Below are 10,321 nucleotides of genomic sequence, written 5' to 3'. Positions count from 1 at the left end.
TTGTAATGTATAGATAGTCCATATATTAACTGTGTCTTTACTTAGCAAGACAAGATTTCCATCTAGGTCGTTGTAACCAGCAATGTTACCGCCCTGGCCCGGTACTGAAGTTATCAAACATCCTGCAAGCCCCCTCTTCAAAAGACTCTTCCCAGTAATCAAGATCTAAGAAGAAGATACAGCAGACAAATGGACTTTCTCATCCTGAGAACTGTGATTGATTTTACCTGAGCTAACAAGACAAACAGCATGTTTTATAATTATTGCTTCCATGCTTTGTATACCCTGTTCCTTAGAGTAAATCTTTTACTGCCCTTCACCCATTTACTTGCATGTATCATATTTTCAATAAAAAGGCACGATGATTCCTAGCAGTTGTCACTCCTCAGAGAGCGATCTTTGAGGGGTGTCCGGCATAGGATGTGCATGAAAAACATCGTGGCCTCTGTCTTCTGTTCACCTTCGCTGCCTCCATCAAGATAACCCACCCACGCAGAGGCTGGACCCCAGCAAAAAACAATGAAGAGAATAGCCAATTTAATGGTAGGGACAATTCTAGAAAAATCAATAATAACATTGAATGTTAACCTCTAGAATTTAAACGGAAAGGTAAGACCACAGTAACACTGCAAATTCAACAGGAGATTTATTACATGAGACTTAACTGGTGAAATAGAAAGTTATGGCGTTGGCTAAAACATCACTGATTTTCTTCTTTGCTTTGTTACCAGATTTAAGGATTTTTCGTCTTTTCTTGAACTGTCAATAGGTCCATCTACCTACTGTTTGAATGGAATCCTAACATTTTTCTTGAAATTAAAAATGTATAAAATAAATAGTTTGAGGACCAGCAGGTGACATGGTGGTTAAGGTGCTGGACTTCTGAGGTTTTAGATCTGGACCTGGTGACTTGAAAATCATGCTGAGTGCATGTGCATGCATACCCAAAATCCCAAGGGGAGACTGAAGGAGAAAGGACTGTGGAATGGTCATCTCCACTGAGGGGGCGATTTCTTACTTTTCCCCCTCACTGTCTATCTCTCTGTCTCTCTTTGAAAAGTACACGTGCCTTACGGCAAAAACCTAAAAGGAAAAGAAAATCACACCAGGTGCATGTGTGGGAGGCCCAAAAGTACTGAGAGACTGAAAAAGAAAGAACTCTAGTGTGGTCATTCCTCCTGGGCTTGATTTCTCACTCTCAATCTGGCAAGCACATACTCTCTGTAGCAAAAACTAAGATAAATAAATAGTTTGGTCTTCTTTTTAGAAAAGGTCCTAACTGCTGACTCAGTTATGGAGACCCAGATAGTGGAAGGCAGCTTTGTGATACTAGATCCATGTGGGAAAATGCGAAAGTTCAGGTCAACGTGAACACTGTGTACCTGTGACCCTGTCTGGCCTTTAGGCACAGGCCGTAGGATCATTGAGTTACAAGATCCTGTCAGGATCACTGTCTCTCTTCCTAATGAAAGAAAAAGGAAGAAGAAAGAAAAGAAAGAAAGAAGAAAGAAAGAGAGAGAGAGAGAGAGAAAGAAAGAAAGAAAGAAAGAAAGAAAGAAAGAAAGAAAGAAAGAAAGAAAGAAAGAAAGAAAGAAAGAAAGAAAGAGAAAGAAAGAAATAACTTTAAATAGAAAAATGTCTGTTTACTTTCAGGAGTTTTCATGAGAAAATGTTTTGCATATTGAGATCAAAACAACTCAAGAAATGATAAACAAGAGAAATCAAAGTGCTATAGAAATTTCCTTGTTGATTTCAGGGAAATGTGATTAACTAGATTAGTGAAATAGGACAACATAAAATATAATCCAATCAAGGAAAACCCTAGCAGTGGAGTCTTTCCTATTACCAAATGGTCAGGACTAGATGAGGCAGGTGAGACACTTATCTGGGATGCAAAATTTAAGTTTTCCTCAAAAAACGAAATAATTAAGATAAACAATACTTCAAAGCAAATATTTTTAAAAATCAGATGTAATGAAAAAACTCCAAATGAACAAAATATCACATTTTTAATATCTGGGGTGAGTGTGTAGATGAAAAAATCCCTCATGGAGCATAGTTATGGCACAATCTCCTCAACTTCTTTTCTTCCTCCTTTTGAGAGTTTGGGCATGCATGCATATGTACCTGGAATGTTTTCTCAAGCCACCAGGTCTGAAAATTGAATAGAATAGCTGGTTGTCCAGGATCCAGTTGATTTAACAACCAGAAACCCAAAATATTACATTTTAATATTTCAAATTTATTAATGGGTTCTTTTCAGTCTCCACTATGTATAGGACATGTACAGAATCCCATCATTACAGAATAGGACTGAGATTGAACTATAGCTTTCAGGAGCAACAATAAGTCACAAAAACAATGACAACAATGATGCCAGGATTTAGGTGGAATGAAATGCGAGAGTTTCACAGATTATTATTATGTTCTCCATTTCCTCTCTTTACTAGTGTGGGGACATATGAGTATAACATCCCATCCCATTTTGGGTGAGCAGTGGAGACTCTCCCGTGACTATTAAAATAAATTATTTCTTTACCAATAAATCATTGGAACTCCTCTGACAGAGAGATCCATTACAATGCCTTCCACTAGTTTGTATATCATTAATGATGATTCAAGTGTGCACCTGAGAACTCAGGCTGGAAGTCATGGGCATCTTTGCCTTAAGTCAAAGATACAAAAGCCAATCACTTAATTTGCCTTCAAGCTCATGACGCTTAAGGTGTGTGCACTTACCACAGAGAGGTAGAGAAGGAGAGTGAAAATCACCTCACAGGGGATGACTACATCCCAATTCCTTCTCTTCCATTGTCCTCTTGGGATCTTGGGCATACATGCACAAGTACCTAGCATAATTTTCAAACTGCTAGATCTGGTACATGAACTGCAGTCAGTCATGTGGGAGTTCAGTTCCTCAGTCATCTTGCTACCTACTGGCCCCCAAATGCTTCTGTTGCTTTAAGGTATGTAAAAAATCTGATCTGTTGCAAATCCAACAGGCTCATAAAGGGAACCTTCTATTGTGGAGATAGGAAGAGGTTGGAATCATTTACAAAAAAACTGGATCAAATTGATCAAAATGATCATTTCAGGGTTCTAAAAATATACTAAAGGCAGAAAGCAATTTGAGAAGCATTTATTCTTATAAAATTCATGGTCCTTCATGAAAGTCCAGCACTGGTCTATGGCCTTCTTAAGAAAAGCTGCTCTTATTTCCCATAGTTTATACACAAATGTGGATGGACCCCAAATAGCATTGTCCACAGAGGGCAGAATAGAGCTAAGGTCAGGGCAACACTCTACAGTTGATCCTTTAATAGTCATGAACTTGGTAAGAAATGAATAGCTAAAAATTATACCTTTTCTATCTGGGTGTGGTGGTCCTGACTGCGTAAGTGCTATCCATTTAACCAGGAGATCTTGACATGAGTCAGGAAATGGTTTCTACATATACTCCATACACACCTAGTTACTGGGAAACTGTACATATGGGAAAGTCCCAAGAAGGTCTGGTGGACAATAAAGTTCGTGAAAATTTGACGTGTGACTGAACTCTAAATATAGTTCCCAAACCAATCAACAGAGAGTGGAAGCTTTAGAGATTTGAGGAGTTTGAGTATTACATTAGCCCAAATCATAAGATTAAATTATGTAGATTCCGAATTGACTTTTTATAAATCAGCCTAAAAAAATAAAAAGAGCGGTATAAACATCAGCCAGAAGCATCAGTGAGCATGCATGCACAGGAAACAGTTTAGAAGTCCAGACTTTAGTTCAGATAAACTACTAAAACACACATGCACATACAAATGTGTGACCCATACTCAGTGAAGTGAAACTGATTCTTAGTGGACTCAGCTGCTGCTGGAAGTAAAAGACAACTTGTTCTTCACATACACATTCCTCCCTAAAAGTTCTACTTAAAAAAATGTAAAAGCTAGTTTAGCAGGTGGCATGAAGTTAAGGTGCTAGATCCCACATGGCTGTGCAGTTTGATCCTTGGACTCAACAGGTTGTTAATCACAATGGGCACCTGTACTTACATGCCCAAAATTATGAGAGGTGTGTGGAGGATAAGATATTGTGGCAAGGTCATCCCCCCAGGGAATGATTTTTCATTTTCCCTCTCTCACTCTCAGTCTCTTTGATGAGTGCAAGTGTCCTAAAGCAAAAACTAAAACAAGACAAATAAAACAAAACAAAAAACGGGTAAGAGCTAATCATTTATTACTGGCAAATTGAACTTCATTAGTTCAATAAATAAAATTACTTGCTTCAAATATTACTACACTAAAAAATTTTAATAAGCTAAAGATAAGGGGAAAATACAGTAAACATATTTTGGGTAAATCAATTTTAATATTATGTAATTTTCTAATGGCAAGACATTAAATGTACTGGGGAAGATTTAATAATATTTAAACATTTTCTTTACAGGTTTTAAACTTTACTTCTAAGATATATGGAAAATATCCGTATTAAAATTAGGTCACAATACTTAGGCTGATCACATTTTTTATTATTTTCAGTATCAATTATACTTTATTTAAATAAATGTTTTTCTGGTTATTTTACCAAAAATTACATTTGAACAACGTACTTGATAAGAACCAATATATAAATTAGAACAGACATATGCCAACAATAAGAGACCTTAAAAAGTAGAGCAACCTCTGTGGAATTAAGATTTAAATGTAATTCACCAGCTGTTATTATTACAGATCAATTATTTGTATTTCAATGAAAGCACTTGAGATTTCTAATTGTTCACAGTGAAATTCCATTTGATTTCTTTAATCTATTTTTATTCTTTGATCTCCCATCATCTGCAGTACTATATTAGTGGGTTTTATTAATGGTAATTTTTTTCTACTAAGGAGAATTGATATCTGAATACCTGAGCTTTGCACATGAGTGTATAGAATCATTACAGCACTGAGTGAAAGCCCTTTCTTTAATGTAAGTGTAATTTTTAAAAACATGGTTGTAATATTTAAGGCTACAGTATTTATTAAGAGATAGAGTTTCATATTTTGTAATAGCATGCCTTCTTTAAATTTCTTTCATCAGTTATACATATACATACACATAAAGACAAACATATTTTGTTGTTATTGTTATCTTATAACATGCTGTATGTTGTATTTTCAAACTGATGTCCATGAATAGTTTCAGAGGTTTGGGTTATGTCTTCATTTATTCAAAAGGAAGAAAGAAAAAAATGTATAAATTCTAGGATTTTTTAAATAGTTCAATGAAAATGAGTATTATGCAAAAGCTATGGATGGATTTCAAAAAATAGTTTTACGAAGTAGACTTGTACTTTAATTCTATTTTCCAATGAAATTTTAGAAATCCCCTCATAAGACATCTATCTTTTAAGAATGAGAGAGACTCAGATTCTCAGGATAGTCCATGAATCCTAAATGATACCAAACTAATAACAAAAAAAATCTCATGTCAGTTAGATGGGTATATATATATACATATATATATATATATATATATATTTACTATGTACATGGCCTAGGCAAATCTGCTTTAGAATTTTGGTCTTTGAAGTATAAAGAAATAGTTTACTTTTGTGAGGTTAAAATAATGAAAAATTATGGGGATGTCTGACTTAATATTGAACACAATTCTGTACTATTCATTGTTTTTCTTTCTTTTCATTTTTGTTTTTACCTTTTGGTATAGGGTGTGTGCACTCACAGAGATAAATAGAAAGAGAAAGTGAGAGATCATGCCTGCAGAGGGGGTGGCCGCCCTGCAATCCCCTTTCCTCCAGGCTCCTTTTGGAGTTTTGCGTGCACAGGCACACATGCCCAGCATTATTTTCAAGCTGCTAGGTCCAAAACTTCAACTGTGTAGCCCATCATGTGGGATAGAGAGAAAAGAAGGCAAGAAAGCATCCCATTGAGGAACAGTCATGCTTCAATCCCTTTTCCTGTATTTTTCCCTCTAGCTGGGATTTTGGGCATACATACGCTTGGTGTGTTTCTCAATTCCCTGGATTTGGGACTCAAGAATCTTGTATCAGGTCCAGCAAGTGGTAGAGTAGTTAAGGCACTGGACTCCAAAATGGTGGACTGCAGTTTGAATCCCAGACCCAGCAGCCTAAAACTCATGCCAGGCACACATATATGTGTGCCCCAAATCCTGACAGGACGATAGAGGAGAAGGGATTGTCCTGTGGCTATCCTTGCCCTGGTGGGGGTGATTTCTCACTTTCTGTCTCTCTGTCTCTGTGTCTCCAGGGAGTGCATGTGCCCTATGCACCCAATAGCAAAAACCTCTGTTAAACAAATAGCAACAAGAACAAAAGAACCTTTCATCTACCGTGTTGGCTCAGTCTCTTTAACCACCATGTCATGGACTGACCCTATTCATTTCTTTTCTTAATATATGATTGACTTTATTAAGTTCACTGGTAAAATGTATGTTTCAAAAGGATTTATACATTTCATGTTGGATCATAAAATTAATACTCAATAAGCCACTTCATTTAGAAACTGGCAGTTAATTGAAGAATTGATTTTATATTGACTGGGAACAAGCATACTATTGTTTTTGGCAAAATCAGTATAAAGTCATTTTTCTTTAGACCTAATAATTCTATTGTGTCCCTTAGTACCTTTTGTGTGTATCTTTGCTTTGATTCTTTCTATACTAATATTATGATCTTGTTGTTTAGGATCCTTAAGGATGGTCTAAGTCAAGATTAGGTTAAGAGAGTTCTCATTATATAGGCTAGAGGAGACAACACTTACTGAAGATAATTGTCAGATGAGAAACACCCAAGAGTACAGACTCTTCAAGAATAAGCTTTGCAAACAGTAGCTTTTTGTTCTGAATAACTCGGAGATATCCAGACATAAATTGTGTTGTAATGCAAACCTGAGTATGAAACTCTGTCTTACTACCTTCATGACATAGTTTCACATTTACAAAACTTGATTAAGAGGCATTTCCTTGGGGGCAGATGGTAACATGGTGGTTGAGTCAGCTGGATGCCTCATAGCGACCTCTACATTTCCAGACCTGGCAGTTCAAAAAACACACTGAGCATGAATGTGCCTGCCCCAAATCTTAAGAGGAGACTGGAGAAGAATTTATGGTGTGGAAATTCCCCCGGGGGGTATTTTCTAACCTTCCCTTTCTCTCACTCTCTCTCTCTCTGGTGAGCCTACATATCCTATAGCAAAAATTAAAAAGTAATAATACTAATGAAGATAAATTTCCTGGGAAGTCAATGAGATGATGTGTATAAAGCCAGGGTTATAACACAGTAAAAATGAATTATACTGGGACCAGCAGATGGTGTAACGGTTATGTCACTGGACTCCCACATAGTTGACTGGAGTTTGAGTCCCAGACTTGGTGGCTTAAAATTTATGTCTGGCAGATGTGCATGCATGGCCAAAAACCCTGAGAAGAGAATGGAGGAGAAGAATTGCACCGTGGCCATCCTCCCTGAAGGATAATTTATCTCTTTTTATCTTTCTGTCTCTCTGGAGAGCACAGGGGACCTACAGTAAAAATCTCTCTTAAAAAATGACTTATAATTTATAAAACTAGTAAAAAAAATTAGTTTCAAGAAGCTGGGTCTTTAGTTTTAGTGGTAAGAATGTATTTTTTTTTCTAGTCCTATTATGAGTATTTAATGTAAGTAACTCAAGAAAATAACTTACTGTTGTTCTGGTAGAACAGCGTGTTTCTCCTAGGTAGATAAGTTTGAGAATAATCTGCTAGGGCTCAGTGCTCCACCCACCAGGCTTGTAGTGCTTCCCTAAGGTAATTTGTATGCACTAGTCTCTGCCTCTGCCTTTAAACCTGCTTTCATCCATTAAGCCTGAGGGTCACTTTCAGAGTTATTTGTCCATTTCTTGATGGTAGTGGGTCTACAGCTAGCAACCCTATGGCTATCTCTTACCTATATAATTCCTAAATCATAAAGTCTTCATACATTACTATATGCATAACTACTTTGAATGTCTTATATTTCTCTCTACAGTAATTCACTTCTCTGAGAAATAACAAAAATTGAGAAATTATTAAATATTTAACAGAAGAGAAATCAATAAAATTGCAAACTCCAAAACACTGAGAAAATCAAGAAAACTGAAACCTGGTTGCTTAAAAAGATCAATTATATTGATAAGCTCTAGCCAAGCTGACTAGAAAATAGAAAGAAGCACAAATTAACCATATCAGTAATACAACAGAGATCATCACTATTCTCCTATAACCCTTAAAGTATAATAAAAGGATACCATAAAATACATGCCCACAAATTTGATAACTGATATGAAATGAACCAAATCTCTAGAACACATTAACTATCAAAATTTGAATGAGGAGAAAGATAATATTAATAGGTCATATCTAATCAATAAATTACATCAATAATTAATATTCTTTCAATTAAGAAAGTCCCAGGCTCAGATATGTGCCCTGGTGAGTTCTAAAAAAATACCTAAAGAAAAGAGAGAGAGATCAACTCTTCACACTACATTTCAGAAAATAAAAGCAAGAGAAATGCTTTCTAACTCATTCTCTGAAACCTGAATTACCTAAGTACCAAAACCAGATAGTTATTACAATAAAGGAAAACAACAGATTAATCCTTCTCGTGAATGTAAGTGCAAATATCTTTAATAAATATTATTAAGACAAATCCAGTAATGTATAAAATGTATAAAAATAATTGTACCACGACTAGATATTCAATGCAGACATGATTAATATATTTGTAAATCCATTAACATAACCTACAAGCTAGAGAAAATTTATATGATTATAAAATGATGAAAATAAATTACAAATTCTAAAACTCATTTTTTATTATAAAAATTCAGCATATTAGAAATAGAAAATCCACGCTCAAGAATCCTTTCTAAAAAACTTCATAGCTAGCATAATGTTTACATCAACTGTACATTTCCTTTCTGAGATGTAACAAGGTAAAAATGCCTTTCTTCACCTACAGTAGATTGAGCTAGTACAATAAAATAAAAGACAAAAAAATAAAAGGTATGTAAATTGAAAGATAAAATGGCTATGTAGAAAATCCTCAATAATTGGTCCCCAAATTATAAAACATCTATAATTAATGCATGTTATAGTAAGATCACAGGGTGTAGTGGCAGTGTATAAATCTTAATTGTTTTCATATACACCCATAATAAACAACCGAAATATAAAATTGAAAACATGGGAACCAGCAGTTAGCGTAATGGCAATGTCACTGGACTCCCACGTAGTCGACCGCGGCTCACCTCCCAGACCCAGTGGCTTAAAACTCACGCCAGGCACGTGTGCGTGCGTGCCCAAGATCCCGAGAGGAGAAGGGATTGCGGCATGACCATCCCCCCCTTAGGGGTGATTTCTCGTTTTCTGTCTCTATGTCTCTCTCTGTCTGTCTGGCGGTGCACGCGCCCTATAGCGAAAACCTCTCCAAAAACAAAAAAAAAAAAAAGAAGAAGAAAAGAAAACACAATATAATTTAAAATAGCACCAAAAATATAAAATAACAAAATATGTTTGTAATATGGATGTAGAGAAGAGAAAATATCTGATGAAAGATTTCAATGGATATATTCTGGATTTTTGGACAGAAAAATCCCAGCATTCTTTACATGTGAATTTTCCCCCAGCTTGATTTATAGCTTTATATATACATTTTTTTAAATTTATTTATTTATATTGATTCACTGTACATCATTACATCATACAAAATGAGATTTATCCATCCAGAATACACTGTATATTGGCTTAATCAAGCACATCAACATATGCGTTATTATCAACAAATAATTTTCCATTTCTTGTTTCCAGTGTATTTTGCCTTTTTTCCCAACCTTGATTCCCTATCTCTCATCCTCTACCATCTCCCATCCTCCTCCCACACTGTGTCTGGTATCTATTGTTGCTTTCTATGGAATTTTCCCCCCACATTTTATTGTTTCACTAAATATCTTAATTAATCTAAATATTTTCAATAGCAAGCACAGCTGATATGTACATATCCATGAACACATGATTTTAGGCATAAACCTCAGTGAGTAGAGTGGACATGCTATAAAGTAGCACCTAGCTAGGGTTATATAGTTTACTGCAGTTATCAAATAGGTATTTTTAATGCTATTTTTTAATTAAAAGAAAAACAGTTTTTGTTTTTGTTTTTTGTTTCTGAAACTTTTTTTTTTTTAACACAAGTTTAACTTTAGGCATCCTATAAAGTAGTACCTAGCTGGGGCTATATATCTTACTGCAGTCATTGAATAGATTTTTTTTTTCTGAAACTTGTTTTTTTGTA

The sequence above is a fragment of the Tupaia chinensis genome, unplaced genomic scaffold (assembly GCF_000334495.1).
Source record: "Tupaia chinensis unplaced genomic scaffold, TupChi_1.0 Scaffold143943_1, whole genome shotgun sequence".
NCBI classification, from domain to species: Eukaryota; Metazoa; Chordata; class Mammalia; order Scandentia; family Tupaiidae; genus Tupaia; species Tupaia belangeri.
The sequence above is the reverse complement of the archived record's forward strand: the minus strand, read 5'-3'. Positions refer to the sequence as shown.